This window comes from Thermobia domestica, chromosome 14, assembly GCF_964235325.1.
Source record: "Thermobia domestica chromosome 14, izTheDome1.hap1.1, whole genome shotgun sequence".
NCBI lineage: Eukaryota > Metazoa > Arthropoda > Insecta > Zygentoma > Lepismatidae > Thermobia > Thermobia domestica.
In genome coordinates this window covers 196,771,776-196,799,111 of record NC_137467.1, presented here as the reverse complement: position 1 = coordinate 196,799,111, position 27,336 = coordinate 196,771,776, and the positions used below count along the sequence as shown (strand labels likewise).

General features: G+C 37.6%; 1 protein-coding gene across 5 annotated transcripts in view; it reads right to left on the bottom strand.

The window, feature by feature from the left end:
* LOC145670521 (uncharacterized) overlaps positions 1–27,336 on the bottom strand; it is a 1,332,296-nt gene that overhangs the window by 37,889 nt on the left and 1,267,071 nt on the right. Inside the window, exon 1 of one of the 5 annotated variants that reach the window (XM_081739292.1) lies at positions 20,019–20,061. The exons of the other annotated variants lie outside the window; for them this stretch is intronic. The gene's annotated coding sequence lies outside the window, so the exon portion shown is untranslated. Of the gene's footprint in view, positions 1–20,018; positions 20,062–27,336 lie in introns of those variants that run through there. 5 annotated transcript variants of the gene reach the window in all.

The following is a 27,336-nucleotide window of genomic DNA, read 5'->3' as shown; positions in this document are numbered from 1 at the left end:
GGGTCTTCATATTACACGAAGTACTTCATATTAGAGTAATGTTAATGTGTAGAAGCGACTACCAGTGTAGTGAATCTATAATTACTTCCTGTATACGTGATGCCCTTAATCAAAATTCTCAACCTATTCCTGAACTCTAGCTTCTACCAGTTTATTACAAATCTTTTCGACCACAAAGGAAAAAAACTGGATATCCTAGGTCTGTCCACTGACTTAGTAGCCCACCTAGCCACGTTGGGGTAAGTGGGCTGGAACCTGCCTTCGGATAGAGTATCCAGATACACCAAAACTAAATACATTTAACACACAGACGGAGTTAAAATAATAATTTAGGAATTACCAATACAACAAAACCATAAATTTGAGAGACCTTCAAAGTCCACGAACCTCCTCGCCCGCTACAAGATGTCGTTCACTACGCTCCTGTTTAAGTCATTGAAGGGGAAGAAAGTAAGGACTTCGTGGAGCGAAATTGATAATCTGTCACTAGAGAACACACGTGTACCCACGGAAAGGAAAGGGGGGGGGGCAACGGATCCAGGATCCCCCAAAACATCCTAACATACATTTGTAACATACTTTCTTAATAAAATTACAATTGTTTAACAGGGCATGATTGATATAACATGAAAATTTGATCTTACACCATCTGTACCCTTCCTGTTTTACAAAAACAATCTTTAAAAAATTAGTTCTATCACTTTTATTCTGAAAATATAGTTGGAAGTGTTTTGTAATTACTTATTGTCTTTCCGAGTGAAGAATAAAACACCCATTCAACACTACATGGACGTAATGGCTTGTAGTATTGGACATGCCCCCTTAAAAAAAAAATGGACCCATCTGAACAAAAATTTCTGCGCGCACTAGAAATGAAATGAAATTTTTGAGTTTTACGTCCCACGGTTATGCCGGTTAGGCTAAAGGAGACGGTGATGATGAGAGATGAATGAAACGGTGGAATAAAGAAAGTGGGAGGAAACGGGAGAACCCCGAGAAAACCCACGCACACGGTGTTTGTCCACCACACAGTTCACTTGGCGGGAGCAGGGTTTGAACCCGGGACCTCAAGCACCAGACGTGAACGCTCTACCACTTTTTTTAAAGAATATTTATTGTACTCAAGAATCAATTGCATTAAAGTGGTTACGCTTTTGTCACAAGATAACAAAACGTAGTTTTTTTTAAAAAAAAAATGGAAGTTACGAGAACAATGAGTTGGCTATAAAATTTGCAAATTGCTTATTACGTACATCCTTTGCTAATTTTGAGTATTCTTTTTGTAAATACTGTACATAGAAGGTCCCCCCTGCTTCTAAGTTGGAATTAAAAATATATTTGACGGTCGTTCCTATATACCAATTGACATTACGTTGTTTACTAACGGGATAAAAACGATAAACCACTGAGCCACCGCGGCCCCTCTGCGCGCACTAGAATTTCCCACCTTGGCGAGAGAACGGGATTCGGGATAACGGGATAAGAAATAATCTGAACAGTAACATACAGTAAACTGCACTTTCTGTAAGATACCATACTTGGATTAATCTTTTGTAACGTATTTGATGAAGGCAATATTACACAAATATTATTATATAATATTTGGCGCTTTGGTGAGTTTTGTTTTGAAACACTACAGTATATATGTCTTCGTTTTATGAAGCCCCGGGATGGAAAGAGACCCTCCAAAAAAAAAAAATTCAAAATATGGACCTAGATAAATTAAGCTTACTTAGCACTTCCCATCATAGGCCTACATGTATGCAAACCTCTATGCCATATATCAATTGTGTTCATCTAATTAAACGATATCCATTAAAAATTGCATGCGTATGGCTTATAATGTTTCCTTTTTAACCCTCATTAAAAAGACTTGCCCAGCATTCAATTAAATCATATTTAACATAAGAGATGGCGCTGGCTTATCTAAAAACTTTTTTTTTTTAATCGTCATTTATAAAGAGAGTTTCAAACGTTCGCTGCAGTCCTTATCTGGTTTTTATCTCTAAATCGAGAGCTCTACCTTCCACATACACAAGATGCGTTTACAGCAACGATTATTATTAATAACGATTCACAGAGAAACCATGATACTATAATGTTGTTTAAAAAAAAAAAAAGAAAGAAAGAAAAAAAGGAAGGTTGAGTTTGCGAAACTCGCCACCTGGCGGCGCACTTATCAACCATAGCACACAGCGTGAAACTGTGAGATAACGAGAGGCAAAACGTCCAAGAAAGAGTGTTATGAAACCTCGGTTCAGATTAAATGCAGCCAATGAAAAGCTTAGATGTGCGATATACGTTTTATGTATGCTGTTTCCTACATCCAAAAATGATCTTACGTATTTCATTTAACGAGCAAAAACAGGTTGTTTTTTTATTATTTTTTTTTTTAAAAAAAACTTCCAACAGCAAGGATTTTAAAGAAAAAATTGCTAGCGAAAGCCTATTTTTAAAGGATTTCTTTTAAAAAAACAAAATTCATCATAAATCTACCTATTTTTTTTTTCAAAAAAAAATATACTATATTTAAAAATTATAGACACGTCTGTCACAAATTGTAAAGAATATTTTGAAAACCTATAGACATGTGACACATTTTTGAAAAATAATAATTTACACGTGATATCTATACGTGATAAGGAAAACTTAATTGAAACGTACGTTTTAACGTTCATTTTATAGCATATACGATTATTTCTTTTTCTGAAGATAAAAATCTTCAATTTCGCTACCTTTATTTTTACCATGTTAGTTATCGTAGGACGAATATGCGTGCATAACATGTTATAGTATTTTTTTTCTTTCTTTCTTTCCAATCGGAGTAGCACTTAAAAAAAAACTCTCAGAAGTAGGAGCAGGAACACACCTACGGGACTCCACTGGGTCCGAACTACCCCCTAAAACTCCTAACTCAATATACATTTAGGGCTGCGGTGGCTCACTGATAGAGCGTTCACCTCTGGTGCATGGAGTCTCGGGTTCGATCCCAGCTCGCGCCAAGTGAAGTTTGTGGTGGACAAACACCATGTTGTGCGGATTTCCTCGGAGTTCTCCCGTTTACTCCCACTTTCTTCATTCCACCATTTCATTCCTCATCACAGACTCATTTAGCCTAGCCGCCATAACCATGGAACGAAAAAAAAAGCTCAAATATTTCAATATATATTTGTTTGTATACTTTCTTAATAAAACTATACCTGTTTAACATGGAAATGATTGATGTAGCACGAAAATTTGATTTTGCACTTCATCTGTACTCTTTCTCTTATTAAAGAACGATCTAGTTCTCAAAATATAGGTGGAATTATTTTACAATTACTTATCGAGTACAGAATAATACCTGTTCCATTATACATAGACGTGGTGGCTTGTATTGGACGCCCTCCACCAATGCTTGAACTCCAACAAAAATTCTGGGTGCGCTCCAGGCCGGTAGCCAGCCCAAAAATGTAGGGGGGGGGCGGCCAAAGTTAGGGGGAGCCCGATCCAACCATATTATAGTTCATCACCATATTATAGTTCATTTGCAAGCCTACCGTGAAAATTTTAGGGAGGCGGCGAAAATTTAGGGGGGGCAGCCCCCCTAGACCCCCCTGGATACGGGCCTGGTGCGCTCATGAGTGGAAGAGTTCAAAAAACTGGAATCTCTTGGGCAACACTAGTTCACTTAAGTCATAGATCTCAAATATTTTTTGTATGTTATATGATTCATCGTTAAAAAGACAAACTATATATTGATAAAGTAATTGTACGAACACAATGAAACACATTTATCAATATTTCAAGATGGACGATATACACGATTCCAATAATAAATTTGGTTTGAATTGTTGTTATAACACATCCTTCACAGATTTCTTGGGTAGGGATAAGCACGAGCGAATTCGAGCGGGTTTTCTTTTGAAACCCGACTCCTTTCGAAACATACATCTATGATCTCGACTCGAGAACTCAGCTCGAAAAATTTCCCTCAACTCGATTCGAATTCGGGTCGAGATTCGAGTCGAATCGAGCCACAACGAGCCAAACCCTGTGTGTACTTTGAAGTACTCTCAAGTATCCTACATGGACAATATAATTGTTAGCAATGATACTACTACTACGACAATTTATTATTATTATCATTAAATGAAATGAAATTAAATCTTTGAGGTTTATGTCCCACGATTATGCCGGTTAGGCTAAAGGAGACGGTGATGATGAGTAATGCATGAAATGGTGAAATGAAGAAAGTGGGAGGAAACGGGAGAACCCCGAGAAAACCTACACACACGATGTTTGTCCACCCAAAGTTCACTTGGCGGGGGCTGGGATCGAACCCGGCAACCCAAGCACCAGAAGTGAAGGCTCTACCACTGAGCCACCGCGGCCCCTATTAATAATAATAATAATAATAATAATAATAATAATAATAATAATAATAATAATAATAATAATAATACCATCGTGTATAGGAGGCAGGGACCGTTCACGAGATTCTGGGTTCAGGTTGAGTATTCGCTCTCGAGCCAAAAATAGTTAAAAAATATAGGGTGCCCGCCAAATATGTTCAAAACTGCTCAGCCTGGGTTTAGGGTTGTCGACGACTCGAGCAGCTCGGCTCACATCTCATTCATTATTGAGTCGAACCGAGAAGTGGGCCGAGCCAACAGCTCATCCAACCGAGTCGGCTGGAGCCCTCGGCTCAGTTCAGCCGAACCAAGCAGATGGCTCACTCCAACCGAGCCGGCTAGAGCCCGTAGCTCACCCCCAAGCGAGTCGGCTCGAGCCTTCAGCTCGGTTAAACTGACTAAGTTCACTATAAAAATTTCTTGTGGTCTCGTTATCGAAACGAGAAGAAATGCGAACAGTGTCCCTTCTCGTGAACAACACAAAGTATTTCACATTACTGTTTACATTTCTTATGGCTTTCGCTTTCCAGTCTAATCAGGCTGTGATTTCAAAACGAGTTGAAACTAGTTTAACAAGCGAGCCATTTATCAAACTGGACTCGATTCGAAACTCGACCTCAAAAACAGTGACTAGGTTCGAAATTCGACTCGAGAAAATTACCTTTGACTCGATTAGACTCGAAACCTGACTTGAATTCGAGTAGTTTCGACTCGAGTTTTAGCTCGACTCCTTTCCATTCTTACTCTCGTGACGCGGAAAGGTTATCATCACTTCTAGATGAAATTAAGAAAATATCAGGACAGAAACTTACAAAACAAGATGAGACAGAAAAATCTTCGAGAATTGAAACGAGCTTATAGTACAAAATTTCGAGACGAAATTTCGAACCTTATTCTGATCTCTCGCGAGCAATACTAGCAGTCTTCGGTTAGTTATTAATGCACGACCAATGTATTTGTAAAACCATTGAGTACGTCATATATCAATCTCTATACCTATCTGTCACCACCAGTGTTACCAGATCTGAAGATTAAAAGGTAGCCAGGTTGTGCTCCAGAAGTAGTGGATTTGAACTATTTGTAGCCCAGGCATAAAGATGAATTATTTTGTGTCTTATTATATATCTCTTTATTGGAAACAGAGCTACGTCAAGTGCCTGGGTTGGCAACGGTCAGGCAACGGCCGCAGTTTCGGACTGTTGGCAGTGTTGTGCTACGGCAAATTCCATACTGCGTCAGGGCCAGTAGAAGTGCAGCGTGCAATTAACGGGGGGATGGTGATAGTACGATTAACGGCGGGATGGGATTAACGAGGGGACAGGGCTGATGGTGAAATGGGTGACTATTCTGATTTCAAAGGAAACATGTTTTCTTAAGTCAGTGTTGGGGGCTCTTTACAACGTTTACTGTGCGCTCTTTCACTGTTATTCCGCACTTTTTAAATTCATTTGGTAAACTTTTTATCTGGGAACCATGAGTTTTGCAAATTTTTATTGTAACTCCATTTATGCATTATGTTAAGAGTCTTCATCCCGGCGAAATTAAAATACCGCTAATTTTATAGTAATTATGTGATATCTTCAAATAGATAAAAGATAATCGAAATGTGGAACAAGAGCGCCCTAGACAATATTATTTTGCATGAGGTACCGTTATCACAAGTCACCTATTCCAGCTTCCGTTTTCAGCTGTTTAGAAACGCGAAAATAAATGCCGATTTTCAAAATGGCTCGAAATCGAAAGCACATAAGTGAGTCGTGATAACGGTTTCTCATGTAAAATAATATTGTCTAGGGCGCTCTTGTTCCACATTTCGATTATCTTTTATCTATTTGAAGATATCACATAATTACTGTTAAATCAGCGGTATTTTAATTTCGCCAGGATCAAGATCTTAATATGGATAATACAGTAACACAATTAAATTTGCGATTATCACGTTTATTACAATTATTAGGCTTAGGCAATAACGGAGACAGCAGAACGATCAGTGATACTGGAACAGTGCAAATTCAACAAAATTTTAGTGTTGCCAGATCTAGAGATCAAAAACAACTAAAAACAAGAATTCAACTATTATCGAACGTATTAGTTCTAGTAAAACTATTGTTCATTGTGAATAGAATACTCAATACACAAAACTTATATATTGTATTATATATTGTATTATATAAAACTAATAATTTCTGGTTTCATATATGAAAATAAGAAACTTGCACATTCCTAAGAGTTATATAGCCTACAGATAAGAAAAGTACCCAAAAAGTAGAGAGTCGCCCAATTTGAAAATTAGGTAGCGAAGGCACTTTAAAAAAGCACCAATCTGGCAACACTAGTCACCACCAGAGATGGTCATCCTCCCTCATTTTGCCCTTATGAGGGCCACTCTCACCTCACCCTCATTTTAGTAGTTGAGGGTGAGGGCGATAAAGTAATTGAGGGTGAATGTGAGGGAGGGTGAGTGTGAGGGCGTCAATGGAGGGTAAGTGTGAGGGCGTCAATGGAGTGTGAGTGGGGGGAAGATGAGTGTGAGGGCGTCAATGGAGGGTGAGTGTGAGGGCGTCAATGAAGGGTGAGTGTGAGGGAGGGTGAGTGTGAGGGCGTCAATGGAGGGTGAGGGGCGTCAATTGAGGGTGAGGGTGGGTTAGGAAAAATGACCATCTCTGGTCACCACTGTCTTCTATCAACGATAGCTTTGCTGCCTTCCCCTTACTCTGTTAGGGATTTCTGAGAATCCGAGCAACAAATTGACGTAACAGAGCATACAGTTGAAAGTTACTGTAATAGAGGAATACAGACAGAAATAGAATATATTTTTTCAGACTAGGCACATAAGCAGGAATTTATTCTGAGAGGGGTCCAAAGCTTTTTTGAGTGGGCCCAAATTCAGCATGAGGAAAGGCGGATCTTGCCCAAGGCCCAGACCCTCCGTTTTTAAGTGACAAAACTAACTTAAGCTATTATTTATGGATTTTTGAAACTTTACTATAAAATCATAATATATACCTATCATAGTCTGGCTTCTTGCTGTCCCCTCTCCCAATTTTATTTTTTAGATCCGCCACTGAGCATGAGGATATATTAACATTTGTAGACTAAGTTTACAATAAAAAAAAGTCGGGAATATGGCGAGTTTGTACCATCAGGACCCACCTTCTGCGTACGTCCCTGTTTTCAACGTTGACGTCATATCAGAAAACAATTCTTCGCTCTCTTTCTCCCGCTCTCGCGCGCGCACGGTTTTCTTTCTGATACGTGTTGACATACCGGGCAGACAATTTTGTTATATTATACATTTCCCAATATACACAACATAGTTTGGGAGTTTCAACGTAAATATGTTATAATTGGGATGGATGGCATATGTGAGAAGATACTGAAAAGAAAGGATCATTGGTCCTTGGTAGTCCTTCAGGAATCGGTGTCCATGCCCTGAAAGCAGCTGGAAAAATTAGAAAACTAACCAATCCATCCATTCACGGAAAGCCGTAATTAAATCTTTCCATATTTGCTGGTAGTGAATGGGTGGAGTTTTCCAGTAACTTGAGAAAACGAGTCCACACTTTTTATTTTGTGTTTCAACAATGGAACAACTCCAAAAGACGAAACAAACGTGAAGTAAATTTATGACGAGTTGTAACGCGATTGTGCCTCATCCACGCCTTCCATTTTAAACGTGTTTTATGTTCCCTTTCCGTTCAGTGCTAATTTTCTCAAGCAGATACATAATAGGGACGCATCCATCTTGTAAAAAGAAGTAAACACAAAATTGGCGTTAACGTAATTTTCTTATTGTCTTTTAACGGAACAAACCAGAAAGTAATTGGAAACTAACATAATAGATATAATTAGTGTTAAAAGTAACATCTCCTGGAAGTCAAATTAAACAGAAGATAATTCCGGAAATTCTGAGAATAATGAATTCACATAGAAAATAACTGGAGAAAGATATAGAGGATGAAACAAAGGGTCTACAATCACAATTTCCAGAACTATTGTACAATATTATTAACTTTTAAAGGGGAAAAATGACAAACATGGAACTTCAACAAAATTATGGTATCAGTTAACGTTATATCCTTCCGGGTATAATTGAAGTAGAATGTAATATAGTTGGGAGGCACAGTAGCTGAGTGGTAGAATGCTTACTTCTGGTGCGTGTAGGGTGACCAACCGTCCCGTAAAAACGGGATTGTCCCGTTTTTTCAATACCATTCCCGGTGTCTCGAAAAATATTTCCGGGACGCCAAAATGTCCCGTATTTACGTACATTGGGTACAAGAAAACACTTTCCAATCTAAAATTTCCTAATTTATTCTATATTATTGTTTTCTAAGTTATGTGATTATATTGGAATATGTCTAATTACTGACCAACGTCATTATGACGTTTGAGATATTGGACGTGGTGGCTGCATTGTTTTCCTTTCTAAGTCTCCCTCTCCAAGACTTTCTTTCCGCAGACGATAGTGCAAGGGACTGAAAGTCTTATAAAATCAAACTGTTTTTACTCTGTTTCGGGCGGTGGAAGACTGGGGGGCTGTCATCAGTATAGTACAGTCTTTCCGTGATTTGACTAAGATGTAACATACTGTAATTTACGAAAGTGGAACAAAAGTATAGAAAAATAAAAGTAAAACGGAAACTAGTTTTAAGTGAAATAATGTTTAAAAGTAAGAAAAAAAATTAAGCGCTTTGGAATCCGATGCTGAGAGTAGTTCGTTATAAATCCTGTCAGATTTTGTTGATTGAATTATTGATGAATGTTTCATATATTTTTAGTAATGGTTTCAAAATTTCATTTTTTGTTAGTTGCTGACAGTTACTTGTTATTCAATTAATTCCACAACGTTTTCAATAGGTTTTAAAACGAAAAAGTGTAAATTTGCCCTTTCTTATGAGAAATATAGAGGAAGAAATAGAGAAGGGAGAGAAAAAAATATATATATTCGTATTTAGGAGAGCAGCCTATCAAAAAGTAAAATGTTATCCCGTTTTTTCTAGTTGACGATTTGGTCACCCTAGGTGCGTGGGGTCTCTAGTTAGATGGGCACCCGAAGGGTAGCGATGGTTGGTGTCTATCCCCCCCCCCGCTCAAGAAAATGTACGTAATATCGCAAACCACATATATTAAATACCAGAAATACTAGACGTAGCTAATGTAGCAACCATGAAGATGCTCCCCCACTAGAAAATTTTCTTCGGGCGCCTCTGCATGTGACAACGTTATTACAACTCACTTATCTGCTTTCGATTTCCAGCCGTTTAGAAAGTCGGCCTTTATTTTCGCGTTTTTAAATGGCTGCAAACGGAAAGGTCTAGGTGACTCATGATAACGGTACCGCATGCAATACAATATTGTCTAACGCGCTCTTGTTCCACATTTCGATTATGTTTCATCTATTTGAAGAAATCACATAATTACTGTAAAATTAGCGGTATTTTAATTTCGCAATGATTAGGCCTCTTAATCATATTAACCTTCAATTTATTTTAAGGGTCTTTAGTGCTATGAATAATTACTACTTGATATTCATAATTCATCATAAGCCAAGCTTCCATTAGCTTGCAAGACGTATATGGTTGTAAGAACCTAAAACAAGTAGATAATTCTAACACCAATATGACAGAAATTCCTCTCCCGGCGAGACGATAACAAGAGAATATGTTTAAAATATTCAAGAAGATAAAAATATAACCTTCGATTTCCATTAAAGCAATCACAAAGCTTCCTTACAAGACTCCTAAAAATATAATCCTGCTCTTAATGGTTCGATTTTCTTTTAAAATATTGATTTTTGGAGGTCGATTAAGGAAACAAATAGTTTATTTCACTCCTCCAAAGCAAACATGTCTGTTAACTCAAGGCATTCCCCTTCTTCTTAGTATTTCTTGCGTGTTTGTGTCTTGGTTTGTTTTGTTCGTATGTGAGGTGATCATTACATCTCTGCCTTGCTTGCGAAGTTTCCTATAACAACAACCCCGAAGCGTTTACATACCACGGGAAAACTTGGAAGCAAGCAAGGAGGAGTTTGTTTTCACTTTTTTTTTTTTTTTTTTTTTTTTTTTTTTTTTTTTTTTTTACATGATTTTATTCATCTCACCCCTTAAGCTTGGCTTCAATTCCGCAATTACTTTGGTCACCCACTTTTACCTACACTATTTTTTTTTAATGTATTTTCTATACAAGTGGTTTTCTTTAAATGCTGTAATCAGTTTATATACAATTATATTCGTTAAATGTACCAATCTTTTTCTCCATCGATTTCTGTTCACTGTTGCCAGATTGGGCAAGTAGCCGATTGGGTGATTTTTAGGGATTTAGGATTTAGATTTCTGGGCTTTCGGCATCTAAGGCCATTTAGCCCTTTACATTTTTTAGGGATGACGTCCCTCGGCGAGCACACAATCCGGGGAAAGGGAAGGAAGGAAGCGTCCTGGGACCTATAAGTTAGGTACCACTCCGACATTTGCCTGCTGTGAATGAGGAAAACCCAGGAAAACCTCATTCAGTGTGTCTGGCCTCAAAAAGCGTTTTACACTTTTTCGACCGAGTGGCCCCACCGGAAACGGGCGATTTTTAAATTGCCCTTGCTACCACCAAAATTTCAAATTGGCCGACACGCAACTTTCGGGTTACTTCTAATTATCTGCACGCTATTACTCTTAAGAATGATACGCTATTACTCTTATTTTCAAATGCGAAATAACAAATTATTAGTTCAAAATAATACAATAAAAGCTTTGTTTGTTGAATATTCTATTCACAACGAACAGTAGTTTTAATAAAACTAACATATTGGATTTTAGTTTAATACTTGTTTTAGTATTTTTAATATCTAGATCTGACATTAAACTTTTTGTTAAGTTTGCTTTATTGCAGCATTACTGACCGTGTTGATGTCTTAGTTAAAAGGTCTTCACTACAGCGAAATTAATCTACCGCTAATTGTAAGAATTTTTCTGTAATATCTTCAAAGCATATCAAAATCTTCGAAAAGCAGAAACGTAGGGAACTAGACAATACGATTTTGCATGTGATACAGTTATCACAACTCATCTATCTACTTTCGATTTGCAGCTGTAGATAGATTTAGCAATTTTTTTTTTTTTTTTTTTTTTATTTTATTTTATTCTGTAAATAGCGGCATACCAAAAGCAGATAGGTGAATTGTGCTAAAGGTATCAATCGTATTGTCTAGTACACTACGTTTCTGCTTTTTGAATATTTTTATTTGTTTTGAAGATATTATAGAAAAACTCTAAATTAGCAGTAGTTTAATTTCGCTGTAGTGAAGACCCTTAATGCCTACGTCTAATCATTGTACGGAGCTGTGTAAACATGGAACATCGCAAATTTAATTGTGTTAAGTGTATTATCCATATTAAGAGTCTTCATCTCGGCGAAATTAAAATACCGCTAATTTTACAGTAATTATGTGATATCTTCAAATAGATAAAAGATAATTGAAATATGGAACAAGAGCGCCCTAGACAATATTATTTTGCATGAGGTACCGTTATCACAAGTCACCTAGTGGCTTTCCGTTTTCAGCTGTTTAGAAACGCGAAAATAAATGCCGATTTTCAAAATAGCTCGAAATCGAAAGCAGATAAGTGAGTCGTGATAACGGTTTCTCACGCAAAATAATATTGTCTAGGGCGCTCTTGTTCCATATTTCAATTATCTTTTATCTATTTGAAGATATCACATAATTACTGTAAAATTAGCGGTATTTTAATTTCGCCGGGATGAAGACTCTTAACATAATGAGTAAGTGGAGTTAGAATAAAAACTTGTAAAAATCCATGGCTCCCAGTTAAAGGATTTAGCAAATGTATTCAAGAAATGAGTGAATGAGGTGTTTGAGAAGAACAGCAAAAAGCCATACTATAAACGTTGTAAAGTGTATTCCAGAGCCGAAAAAACTAGCTTAAGAAAACATGTCCCCTTGAAAATCAGAAAGATCACCCATTATATACTATCACCGTCCTCCCAGCTCATTCCACTCTGAAGTTCTACTGCTCTTGATGTAGATGGAGATTGTTTTTATCTTGAGAGCAGTCAAGTCTTAGATCTCAGAAATAATTTTAATATTACGTCATTCACATTAAGAAGCTATAAATTCCTAAAAAGTGATTGTCTGAACATAATGAAGAGAATTTATCAACATTTAAAAAGATACGCAATGTTATTATACAATACACTTTAAATGTTATTATATTAACACCCTTTCTGGATCTCCTTCGTGACGCGGAAGAGTTTTGATAACTTCTAGATGAAATTAAGACGAAAACTCAGAGCATAAATGAGTTCATTTTAGTTTGCGTGCCGTTCAGAAGCGAGGCTATATGAGACGTGTATCTACTGATTAACGTGGAATCCGAACCACATGAGCTCCCGCCGGGAATCGAACCCGAGTCTCCCACGCGAAAGGCGCGTACGCTAACCGCATAGCCACAGAGGAGTTCATTCAGAGCATAGAATTTGAACGTAGATTTTGCAAAAGGAGACGAGCAAAATTTCCGAGACGAGAGACTAAAAGTTTTCCGAAAATCGTGACAAGACGAAAAATAAAGCAGGTAACAAAAGAAATAAATTACAGTGTTTTTTCTTTTCTTTTTCAAAAAAATGTTACAAATTAAGAGTGCGACTTTTATATATGAATGGAAAATTGTACGCCAGCAACATAATACTCACTTCCTGCGTGTGTACTTAAAGCTGAACAAGCTTTCACTACTTCCGGTTTCAATACAAGAATAAGACCGGAAATACAATAATTCTTGTTATCCTGAATCCATATTACGAGATCGTATGTTGCCTCCTGTTTTCAACTTCGGTTTCACCACTTCCGATTTTATTTGATAAGAGTGATCTGGATTTTTTAAATGCTGAATCCATTTCAAAAAAATGCTTCTTATTTCTGTAAACGTTATAATTTATGGCGTGATCAACGTTTAAATCTGAAATGATTCTAGCAAGAATAGAAAGTTAACCCTTTTGAAATTTTGGGATTAAGGTAAAATTTAGACTTTCAGTCAAGCAGCTACTGCATCATAACTATTTATCCTATGATTTTGGTTCGTACTTCATTCCTCTTCAGAACAAAACAACCTTCCAAATGGTAATGCATGCATGTCCATATCATATACCGAAAATGGGGAATTCGAGGAAAATGGGATTTGTTGAGTTGTACTCTTCAAGGTCAAACAGTTGACGTCATGACCCCCACCAACTCAATGAGCTCTTTCTCAAAACACATATGACATGTATTCGTAATCTATGTACGACTGAAAAGTTTCAAAAATCCAGCAGTAATACAGTATATGTTAGAGCATTTTAAAACTATACACACGAATGGTATATACCATAAATCCCAAAACATTAAGGGAGGAGTTGGAACCTGTTCTGGAAATACTGATTCCGTATTATATATAAATATAGTTTGGAAGTCTACGAAAGGGACATAGCCTTTCTATGAAAGTGGGGTCCGCGGACCACTGAGGGTTCGCAGGATTTAGCCAGAGAATCTGCGACGCCTAAAAGTTGGAATGTGTTGTAACAAAATGAAACTCAGAGCTGTTACGCAAGAAGTATTTTTAAGATTAAAAAACTGCAGCTATGGGCATTACGAGTACAAAATAATAACTATTCATCATTTCCAGTGATCAAAGATTTCATTGATTCTTCAGGTGAAAAACTCTCGATTGAAGTGCACAAAACACTTGTAGGACACTTGAGAGCATTAGCTGCCAAGTTTTCGATAATCTTTCCCTGTCCCACAACATGATAATGATTGTATTGAAAATCCTTTTACTAATGTACAAATCCATGACATACAAGGTATGAATCTCTCTAACACAGAAAAAGAACAGCTATTGGAATTATCCTGTGGATACTTCATGGAAAAACGTTTTCAAAGAAAATGCGCTTTATAGCTTTCGGTTGCGTGTGCGTTGTGAGTATGAAAAGTTGTCTAAAAAGGCATTGCAACATTTGATGCCTTTGCCTACCACTTACTTATGTGAGCAGACCTTTTCTGCTCTTTGCAGTATTAAAACCTTAAAGCGAAATCGTCTTAATGTGGAATTGACCCTAAGATTGATGGTGACAAAACTTATTCCAGATTTCAATGCAATTATACAAAAAATACAAAGAATTTCATTGCTCATATTAGTGATCGCACATCTGAGAACACTTCATCAAACAGATTTCCTCTTTTTTTTAATAATAATAAAAAAAAACAATACTGATTTTCAGTCTTGAAAGTTGCTGTATTCTCAATTGAAATTTCGTTCATTAGAAAACAATTATGTATTTTTTAGAATAAATTACTTATTGCATTATTTTTCTTGATCTTTTCATTGATAGTGGTAATTCTATATAATTAGTACATATGGTAAGTTTTTTTTTTTTTTAATACCATGTGAAATTTCAGATAGCATTACAAGGAGGTCCGCAGATCACTTTCCAAATGAACAGGGGGTCCGCGTTATCGAAAAGTTTGAGAACTACTGCTATAAGACGTAGCATAGTTTCGAAGTCTATAAAACAATCTAAAGAAGAGCATTACTATTCCAGAGCAGCAACACTGAGTTCTGTATTACATTATGAAGGAGTACTTATGGGACATTAACCTATCCACGATAAGACACAAAGCAGACAGCTATTAACAATATATGCATTGGAATGCTTCCCAATGTACGGCATTAACGACTTTCAAAGCTCAAGATAAGATTATTCAATGCAACTGAAATACTAACCACACACATTGCAAAGACCTCATATTAAGTGCTGCTTGCTTTATTCTGTCATTGCCTCACATTCAATCTCGAGTTTGTGCACGCCTGTCGCAGGGTTGTCCAATTATTAGATTGTCTCTCTGATTCATTTATATGATTTTTCTTTCTCGTTCTATTACGCAAAAAAAAAACGAGGAATCGAACAGGGCCGTGCCATGAGGGGGCGACGGCCCCGGGCGCCGAAGTAAGGAGGGCGAAAAATTCGCGAGAAAAAAGGAAAAAAGATAGGAAAAATTGCTTGGAATATATGTATGGGGGCGCCGAGTATATTCTCGCCCCGGGCGCTGATTTTCCACGGCACGACCCTGGAATCGAACACTACATTAAATTATACTTTTAGGATGTCTCACAGTTATACGCTATAGGGTAAACGAGAAGAATGGCCCCAATGAAAGTGAACGAGTATGGGAGATTTGATGAGATGAGGATGTGGGAGGAAATGGAGAAATCTGAGAAAACTTACGGACACGATGTTGTCCACTACAAACGCACATGGCCATTGATCGCACCAAAACAGACGGCTCTATGACGTTGCCATATTCCACGAAGGCTTCGAAATGTGACCGTAGAGAATAATGGATTCATTGCTTGATTTCTTTTAGTTTAACACGTTAGCCGCCAAGCCATATTTCGCGGTATTTAGCACCATGCTATTTGTGCATCAGAATTATGCACATGGCGGCGAAGTGTTAACGTCCCTTTCAGCAGCAAGGCTATATAAGACGGGATCTACTGATTAACGTGAAATCGAAACTACATAAGCTCCCGCTGAAGAATAATGGAGAAGCTAGCTGTAGCTAGCGGGAAAGAAAAGTATTAGAAACAGTAGGGCTACGGCAAAAACAATTTTATGTAAAGACAAAAGCCCAAAGTAATAAGAAGCCGTAGTCTGTGTCAAATATAGAAGTACGTGGGGAGAAAATTGAACAGGTGACTAATTTTCGATACGTGGATAGTTTAGTGATAATACGAAGTGTGAACGTGAAATAAAAGCAACGATAGGGATAGCGAAAGAAGCCTTTAGGAGAAAGTAAATAATATCTTGAGTAGAGTTGAGAAAAAGACTCATAAAATGCTTCGTGTGGAGTATTGTATTATATGGGTCAGAAATATGGAGACATTACAAAGAAATGATGGAAAACGATTGGAAGATTTCAAAATGTGGGTGTGGAGAGAAACGGAAAGAATTAGCTGGGTTGAGTGGAAAACGAATGAGACGATGTTAAAGCCAGTGGGGCGGGGAGAAAATAGCTATTTTAGATATTATTAAGAAGAGGAAGATAAACCGGTAGGGACATTGATGAAGAAGGAACTGGATCATGAGGGTTGTGCTGCAGGGTATGGAGGCAGGAAAAAAAGAGAGAGGACAAAGAAGACTACAGTTAAAGGACGATATCAAAACAGAAAAATTATACGTGAAAACAAAGAGGTTAGTGGAAGACCGTGGAAAATGGTTTTTAATCTTCAGATTTGGCAACATTGAAGCCAGGTATGAACTAGAACAATGTTGCAATTACTATTTATCCAGCCCTCGTATAATGATAAAAACATTCCCCCCTCCTCCTGTGCTTGCCTAGGCCACTAACTACGAATAATCGAAAATAATGCTTATACAACAAGGCATCTTACAACACGCGTGCAAGAGAACTAACTACTTACCAAAGAAAAGCCAGAAAAAAAATACTCTCTATTCTTAGCTGGCGTCACTCGAAAGTATTTAACCTTCCCAGAAGGAAAATCGTGATTGACCTGTTTTATCGGTGATCAAACTTTTTTTTAAGTTTGTTTCTTTCTTTCTTTCCAGATTTCCTTGGAGCAAATGTGACGTAATCACTCTCCCTGTCATTCTGGAGGATTAAGACGAAGGACTTAACACATCAAACACGCTACAGGCGACGGAAGTAGAACAGTTCTTCTAACAAATCGCTTTTAAAAAAAGACTTATGCAATTAAAAAAAAATGTTGTGCCACATCTTCGATTGTAATTTAGAAGAAAGCAAATAGCACAAAGTCCCTTCCCTTTATATTTTTATTGACAGTAATAAAAGTAATAAATGCTTTTAGAAAATGCTCTAGAATTTTTTTTCTGAAATGGAACTACTAACAAAGCATTGAGGTTTCTTCCTGAAAATATGGTAGTCGAGTGGTTAGAGCGTTGGATTTGCGTCCTCGTGGTTCCGGGTTCGATTCCTGGCCGGTGCTTCCCAATTTTCGGCGTCCATCCTGTGTCGTGAGGCAAACTGGGGAGTGAAGTGAATAAAAGACGTCACGACCATTACATCTACAAAGCTCTTGATACGCGTTAGACAAGGCGACGTAGCGCGTTGGCCACGTGTTAGTAGCTGATGCTGAAGCCGCTCTGGCTCTGTATCACTTCCTGTTTCTATGATGGAATACGAAATGGTAGGTTTGTAGCACTTCCGGTTTCAATGATAAAAAGGAAGCTGTAGATTTATAGCATTTCCGGTTTTAATGGTGGAACCACAGTGTTGATGGAGGGCACTAAATTCACAAAAGATGGCTCTCTTTCCCTTATCGTTTTTGTTATGATACCTTGTTGAGAGACGGCCTTGGTCGTTCTACAGGTACTTCCAATCTTATGTAGAGTAAAGTTTGGAAGTCCAGAAGCGAATATCCACATAAACTCGTCGATTGTGAAGAGTAGTGCTTTCCCTGTCTATCTACTTACGCGTATGCTGAAACTGGACGTCAAACTAATTAAATCCGTTTAAAATAGTTCGGTTGATTTTCCCCATATATATCCATAATTCACAAGCGACCAGTCCAAGTGACCAATGTAGTTTAAAATTTTATATAATACAAAAATATTCAAGAAAAAACTCTATAGATGTGTGTTTTTTTTTAAGAATAAATGTAATTTACATAAAACTTAGGAAAAAGCAGTTAAAAACAAGCTCTTGTTATTCTTGTTTAACGAAGAAAAAAAGTATTTGAAAAAGTGACGTGTAATTCACGTGCCAAAGAGGTCGTGCGCAAAGTAGCTGAACCTGTTGAAAATTCCTGGAGACCGACAGATGTTGGACGGTGGAAGTTCAACGCACTTCACGGAATAACAAGCATCTCTTGTATTCAACGACAGATGGCTCTCTCGTAGTCACAAACATCTTTTTACCTTATAAAGTTGTCTTGAAAGTACAAGTTGGTAAACAGAACAATGCATTGCAAGAAACGGTTAAAAATGGCAATAGCAAACATTTGTAGTTTGTTTTAAATATGTATATAAATGAAACAAGATTTGTCTCGACCAGTAGACACCTGTCTTTTAAATACAGAAGAAATGAGTCTGTTTAAAATTCAGTTTGAAAACGCATTTTAAGAAAGAGCTCCTTGGTAGCAAAGCGGTTAGCGTAGCACCTTTGGCGTGGGAGACCCGGGTTCGATTTCCGGCGGTAGCTCATATGATTTGGATTCCACGTTAATCAGTACGTTCATGTCTCATATAGTCTCGGTGCTGAAAGGGACGCTAAGCTAAAATCAACGCATTTTAAGAAAATCGTACAAATTAAATTAAAACGTATATCATTCTATTATGTTTTAGCTCATCTACGATTTTAATTTTCATTTTTCTTTTTAAATAGCCTGTTCTACGATACTTTTCATCAGTGGCGGATCCAGCCAAGCATCCCCCTACTAGAGACCTGCACGGGCCGAATTTTTCGGCCCGAGCCCAATCCAGCCCGAACGTACCTAGGCCCGGCCCAGCCCGGGCCCGAAAAGTTTAGCAGATTTTCGGCCCGAGCCCGGCCCGATAATTTTTTAAAAAAAAAATTAGCTCGAGCCCCAATCTTTCTCAAAATTTAGTACTAAATTTGACCTAACCTCAGAAACATTTTCTAAACTCTGGTTTACAACCTGACGCTTGCCTCCCGAATGGTACCATTGCCTCCTAGAACTTTGCCTGTCATCAAGAGAACAAAATCTCCATTCCCTGTAACAAAAATCTAACTTAATTGATTTTTAGCATAAAGTGAAGATGGCAATATTGTTTAGCGACAGGCAAAACATTTCCACCCCTTCTTTTTATATTTTGAGTTCAGTGAAGGTCAAGGTCAGAGCTCAATTTACCGCATAGTGCCTGCAATCCTCTATAGTGAAAGTGGAGCCGCTAAGCAACACAAACTGTAAATAGCTATTGCATTCTTTGTAACATTTTTCACGGACACACTTCTTCAACGTTTGGCTTTATTCCAATTATCGTTTAACGAAAGTCAATTATTAAATAATTGCAATTGATCGGCCCCAGCCCAGCCCGACCTGAAGAGAAATCAGTGTCGGCCAGCCCAACCCGGCCCGGCCCAAAGAAATAACAGGGTCGGCCCGCCCAAGCCCGGCCCGTGCAGGTCTCTACCCCCTACACTAGTTTCTTGCGTGACAAACGCAATTGAAGCTATTATTCATATATTTTTGAAAGCTTATAGTAAATCTTGACTTTTATCCTTTACTGGAAAATTTTAGAAACATTAGATAAAGTTTCAGTTGCAGTTTTTCTGATATTCAATGTGCAAATCAATACTTGATGTCCACAATGCCAACATCCAACCTAGCTGTAATATCCATCGGGAGAGAGTTAAGTGTGAAATTTCTACAGGACCCATAAAAACATTTAAACTCACGACCAAACTCCAATCTAGCTACTGGATACAAATCTGAATTTTCTGCTCTGTTTTTAAATGAACCAGTCTCATGGAAGTATACTACAAAAAAAAAAAAAAAAAAAAAAAATTAAAAAAAAATAAATCAAATCGTGATTGCGAAAGAACTAGATGAAGCATGAAAATAGGAGTGTCTTATTATTACTTACAACATTAGAATAGATCCTAACAGCTGTTAACACTTCTGCTTACCTGTGGAAAGATGAAAAAACAACATTAGTAATACAGAAATAAACAGACTTCAAGCTTTCGTCACTAAAAATTTTACAGGACGAAAAGTACAAATTCTTACAGGAAGAAAAAGACTGGCTCTAAAATATAACATTATTTTATACTAGTGAAAGCTACGAATCGATTTTCGACTTTTAAGAGCAGGGTTGGCTGGTTTAAACCAAGGTGGTTTAAACCATGGTTTAAACCAAGGTTTAAACCAGCTGGTTTTTTCAAAAAAACCAAGTGGTTTAAACCAAAAAACGAAAAATGTTCGTAAAAGTGTAAGTGTTTGTAAAATCTTGATGAACACACATTTGTGGGTTAGCACGTTTCACTCTCGTATATTATTCGTATTATATTCAGACCTAAATTCCCCATGCATTACTCAAAAAGATTATACTACAAAAGCAACTTTTTTTGCATAAGTTTATAAATGTTTGTTTTGTGATTTTTTGTAGTTGTTATTGTTATGTAATTGCAATCAAAGAAAAATTCTAAATATTGTTTCGTTTCAATGTTTACTATTGATAAAATACATCGAAATGCCGTACTTTGTGTGTGTGTGGGGGGGGTCATACAGACCCCACGAGAGGCATTTAGTAAAATGAGAAGTATCTTTGGTATCTATTTATGTATAAATGATTCTGAGCCAAAGTGGACTCAAATAATTCGTATCTTTATTCACTTTTCTTACTTATATGCAAATTAAGTCGTTGTATTTCTTTAATTTGGACCAATAAAAGTCGTTGTTAACTAACTTGAACTAAATTAGTTCTCCTGTACTCCGCAGTACTTTGAAATTGTCCATATGTAATTCTGTATAATGGTTTCACTTGTGCAACTGTTTATCTTTTTGTCCTTCTGAAATGACTCTTGACAGTTAAATTAAGAAGCATGTAAAGATCAGTACAACGTATTTTTATCAGGATTCCTTCGTGAGTGAGTCGGCAGACGTATCGCATTTGTGGCCAATTAGTCCTGGTTCCGAGTTCAAATGGAGGACAATTTCTCTCGGATATAACTCGAGAAGCGGTTTTTATTCCGCTTTAAGCTTATGTGACCCCTTCCAGCATAACCCGGTTGTTGCATAATAACATTAAGGCGAAACAAACTTATTTCTGTCCATATATGATATGAATATATAGAGCAAATTATTTAAACCAAATAAACCTGGTTTAAACCAAAAAAACCTGGTTTAAACCAAAAAAACCGGTTTTTTTTGTTTTTTAAATAAAAACCATGGTTTTTGCCAACCCTGTTTAAGAGCCAACTTGTGCCAATCCGATTTTTCACTTAATTTTATGTTAACCGTTATGATTTTAACGGATGTCGATTACTACTTTTACGTTAACCGTTAACATTCGTTAACATTTTAACGGATGTCAATGACTCAACTATGGCTCTATCTATGGTTCAAATTGTATACGTGAATTTTTGAATACTGTTTCCTACAATAAATAGCCAGAGGAATTATCACAATCGAGTTGGTTAATGGGGTCAGTGCGTTAACATCTTAATGGGTAACGGAGACTTTAGCGGCGACTATCTACGAGGAAGGATCAGAAATTAAGGTTACAAGGCCGTTATTTCTGGAGTTTCGTCTGTTAAAGAGGAATGAGGAGTGTGTGGTAATTGCAATGTATGGAGTTGGCAACTATGCAGAGTTTCAGCCACCTACGGCGCTGGTTGTAGGTAAACACAAATGGAAAACTGATCTCGCGAAGACCATTCAGTTATTCGATTTCTGTGAGCGAAACCTTACTCGCGGCTGAAATTCACCGACACCTGGTAGAGGTTTACGGCGAGATTGTAACGTTTTGTCAGCAATGTCGCAGAATGGTGTCGAAGGTTTGCGGCTGGTAGAGAAAACATCACCGAGGAGAAGTGCAGTGGCAGACCAAGCACGGCATCAACAGATTTGGACACAGTTCCTGTGGAAGAGCTGATTCAGGATAACAAGATCACGTTACGACTTTCACCCGTTCCGGCACTTGAAGGGGCACCTAGGAGGCTGTCGCTTTGCTTCAGACGAGGAGGTAGAACACTTCGTGAGAACGTGGCTAAACACGCAAGGACAGGATTTTCACCAAGAAGAAATCTTGAAACTCATCCCGCGATGCGACAAGTGCCTAAACCAATATGGAGACTCTACCGAAAAATAGCGTAATGTATATACTACGTGGTGGCTGCATTGGTTGTATGATATATACACGTTTCAATGCAGGTGTAACATTCCGTTGTAACCTTACTTTTTGGTCACTACTTCCATACTAGTTGAATATACCCATACTTCGCATGGGGCTGTATTTGGAAGTCAATGCCGGTGGGAGTATCACCACTGATCTCAGCGACCGCGGAAACTATAGATTTGATACTGATATCGGTCATTTTATGCTATTTTTTGCGTCTCGGTATCCCCCCCCCCCCCCGCTGATTCCCGGTCCGCATATAATTGTAACTAAATTTGCAAGTCATCGCTAATGAAAGTGTCACTATTGATTTCAGCGACCGCGAAAACTATGAATTCAAAACTAATATCGGTCATTTTTTACTACTTTTACACGTCCCGGTAAAGCCCCCCCCCTCTCTGAAACCCTATGGTTCGAATTTTGACAAAAACTTTTAACTCTGGTCTGGAGCCTGAACCAAGGTATTCGTGACTAAAATTTGGTAACTCTCGGTCCATTCGTCTGGTCACCAGGCCGCACACACGCAGACAAACAAACAAACACAAACAAACAAATTCTTTATTTTATTTATATTAGATACGTAAGGGAATTTTTGAATATTGTTTCTTGCAATAGATAGCCAGGGCGATTATTTCGTTCTAGTACGTTAGCGGTGCAATTCGTTAACGTCTTAACGGATAACAGTGTCTGTCCATATCCCATACATGTACGCTTCGGGTGATCCTCTATACTGTCCTTGCCAAAATTTACTGGATATCAATATTAGAGATTGAACTCGACAACTACTACTATTTAGAGCAAGAATGAGAGAGAAATAGTTGGAACAAACCTTGCAAAAATCAGTTGGAGGTTAAGCATATCTGTCAAGTAAAGGAAGTGTCTTTATTAGTGGTGGGCACAAAAACCGGTTTTTCGGTTTTTAGAAAACCCGATACCGGTTTTTTTTAAATGTTCAAAAACCGGTTATCGGTTTTCTCCAAAAGCGGTTCGGTTTTCACCTGATCCGGTTTCGGTTTTCTTCAAAACCGATTCCGTTTTTTTTTTTTTTAATTTGTTCTATTTCTGACCAGAATGGTGTTTCGTTGTTCTCCGGAAACCGAATCCATTTCTACAGAAATAGTTGTGTGTGTTTTCGAAAAGTTTTCACCGAAACCGGTTTTGGAGAAAACCGAAATGTTGGTTTTTCGGTTTTTACAGAAACCGGTTTTGCCCATCCCTAGTCTTTATAATAAACATTTATTAACATTCAATGAAGAGCGATTTTTCATTCAGGGATGCAAACGGGAAAGTCTCTCATTTTTATAATTATGATTCATCATCAGACCTTTTTAACTTAAATGATATAACCGTGGTGTGCTTAGCTAAAAAATTCTTGGTAAAGAAAGTGAAGAAGTGTATTTAACATTCAAGACGTTTGGTTTATAAACCAAAATTTGACCATGTACACTCATGTCCAAAATTGTCGCATGTCTATAAATATGTGCTTTCTTCTAGAAATATAATTCGATTACGAATTCGCCCGGTATTTCTTATAATGTTAGTATGTGTATAATCGGCAAAGACATGTATGTGGCAAATTTCATGTCAAAAGAGCAATAAATAAGAACAATAAAACGGAAATAAAATTTTCTTGTCCATTTAGCAATATTTTGTTTTACTGATTCTAATTTCCGTATTTATAATTTTTTTCCTATGAAATTTACCACAATATAATTTTCTGATTATACTTATAGTATCAGTATTAAAAGTACCCTGCAAAATCATTATCGAATTATATTCTTACAAGAAGACAGTTATAGGTATGCGACAATCATTTTGAACATGACTGTACATCTTACAGTTTAAGTTCCACGATTATGCTCTTTAGGCTAAGGGCGACGGATGGTTAAGGAAAATAAATTATTGTTAATGGAATAATCTGTGGAATTAGAATGTGGGAAGGAACGGGAGTACCTCAAGAAAACCCTTGGACACAGCGTTGTTCACCACAAACTTACTTGGTCGGGGATCGAGTCAAGGACTCCGCGCACCAGACGTAAGGGCTCTACCACTGAGCTACTTACGCCGCCAGACTTCGTTATGTATCAACACTAGGGATGGCCAAAATTTTTCGGGATCGAAAATTTCATTTTCCGGTTTTGGAAAAATTCATGAATTCGAAAAAATTCCAAAATTTTTCTAATTCCGAAGTTTTCTATATTTCTATAATAAATTCCTTATTTTTCCGAAATCCGGAATTTTCTAAATACCGAAGTTTTTGCGAATTCCAGATTTTTTTCAAATTCCCGATTTTTCCGAATTCCACAATTTTCCGATTTTACTTTCCGGCCGGAATTGACCATCCCTAATCTACACTGTCTATATTGTATCAGTCCGTCCAGGACACAAAAATAATCAATAACTATTTCATGGATCGCCTATAAATTTTGGCCAGGAGGAGACTGTCTATTCACCAGAACTGGTAGAAATCAACTATTTCCAGGTTTAGTGTTGATCGTAAAACAGCAAAACCGTTAATAAATAGCGAGAAGCGATTTCTTGCAAATCGATTAAGTGTCCCAACAATACATTTCAACTCATCTCCATCTTTAGAAAAACTCTCTACTAAAACCGGAAGTGATACACATTCACTGCAACTTCCGGTTTCAATATTGATCTGCACATAGCAAACACGAGAAGAGAGAGCGAGAAGCATTTTCTTGAAACGTTTTAGCGTTCTAAGAGTATTACCATCTTCTCTGTTAATATTTTATTCAAACAGGAAATTGCAGGAATCAATTACTTCCAGTGTTAACGTTGATCGCTACAGAGTAAAAACGGTAATACATAGCGAGTAGCTGATTCCGGTAATCTATTAAGTTTACCAAGAATAGACAGGGTGGCCCAAAAGTAGGTATACAGTCCCGTACTGATCAACTATTGTTATCCATCAGGTAGACTTAGTTTCTTTATCTTAAGCTCGAAACAGCCGAAGTAAATAAACCTATAAGCTAGAATGTTATACTTGATCAATGCAGGGGTGTATACCGGTACCTACTTTTCGGCCACCCTGTATTTCGTGTCCACTCTGATCTCTCGACTAAAATTAGAAGTGGCATAAATACACTGCCATTTTAGGTCTCAATATTAAGAAAATATCAGACTATAGAAACCAAACTCCTCCATGTGGTGTACATGTGACATTGCTACAGTTTTCTTCAAGAGATACTAAACTTTTCTCTGATCCCTCTCCCTCTATCACGAAAAGACACAGGATTGACACTACCATCACGAGTAGCCAGACTCGGAAGTCAACGAACTTCCAAGGATAGCTCAGCTGCAATGGGGGATCCAACTGCCAAGAATCGAAAGAGCGCCCTCTGTCTTCCAGCCTGAGGAAAAGCTCATCTGTACCCCTCCCCCAGGGTATACTTAGAACGAGGCTTGACGACAATCACATTAGAGCACGCACTTAGTTACAATTCCCTGAAGGCTGGGCTTAAATGAACTTTCTACGAGGCCTTCTTCCTTTATAAATTATACATCCACAACGAAGATAAAGCACTCGCGTAAAATTTGTATGCGCAGAAAGAAAATGTGGAAAGGAAACACTCGCTCTTTTGCAACAAAATTACACTACATGTATCACTCTAGCTTTTATTTTCATTTCTTTAAGGGAAAATAAACAACCCATCCGGAGGCAACCTCACGAGAGTTTAAGTTAGCTCACTTCGTATGTACAGTACAGTCTGCAACAAAAGAGTACACCCATTCCACACATGTTTTAAGAAGCGTGAAGCGTGAAAAACTTTTTCTTCTGACAGTACGCCGCATGTCAACTCCTTAGCCGAACTGGAATATCGCTTCTCGACAGCTCAGCAAAATCAAGCAGTGCTGTGTCTGGTCAGAGTTAAGACAGGTGACCATTTGTACTCGCCATGTGATGCTGACGTTGTGGAGTCCATCGAACGTCGTGAGGACAACTGGCGAGCTACTTGGAACAATGTAGTAGCAAACTCCATCCTGGAACGCCAACAATAACGGTAAAGGGAATCAATATACTGACCACGCATCAAACAAAACGAATGAATGCCACAAGCAAGAGGTTGAAAAATGATCATATGCAGCATTGGTTTTCATATTCTTAGCAACACAGACCATACCTTTACTTTCTTTCCTGTAAATAAAATTCAGGAAAAACTATGAAACCACGTGGTTAATTCTATGGCATTTGTCTAATTTGACGCTTACTGGCATTTTCACAATAAAATTCGAAAATTTTATAAAAATCTACCATCTTATCTTTCGCCCCCCCCCCTCTGCCCCCTAGGGCGCTGCATAACCGAAATAACATTCCAGATTTGAAAAACTCATAGCTTTTTACTACAGTAATACCAAATTTCACTATAATTAACCAAACGTAAATAGCTTCATCCCTTATGTCCCTGCTAAGGATAACTATCGTGAATTTTTGTGTGATTTTTGGAAGAGGTCTATAGCCCCATATTAGTCACTGTCACCTGTCAACAAGGAGTATTGGACCAGTAATTTCGTCACATTTGTGATTAAACTTACGCTTACCGGCATTCAGAAAATAAAAATTTGGGATTCTGGTAACACTGCACACACTCCCATTTTACGTCCCTTACTCCTCAAAGAGGGAGGATGACTTACCTAACATAATGTTTGAGCCGGCTGTACTAGCATTGCGGTTGAGTGTTATTGCATTTTGCAATAAATAAATACTTACTTACGACCCTTCCCCCCCACAAAACAGGGGCTAAACAGTGATTTTCTGTTATTTACTTACGAAATTTGAGAAATTCAGATATTTTTCAATAAGAATGCACAATGTCACAGTGACAGTGTGAAAACTTATTCCAGAGCTGTAGAAAATTACACGAATTATATAAAGTCTCCCTATATATATATCGGGTGTTCTAAAAATGGCCCCCACGGACAACGGAGCACTATTCTACAAGTCAAAATACAGCAAAATTTTATATAATTTTATACCTTTCGGATCCTCGTCTGGAGATGCAAATTGCATTATGTGCAACATCCCAGATATACGTAGAACCATAGA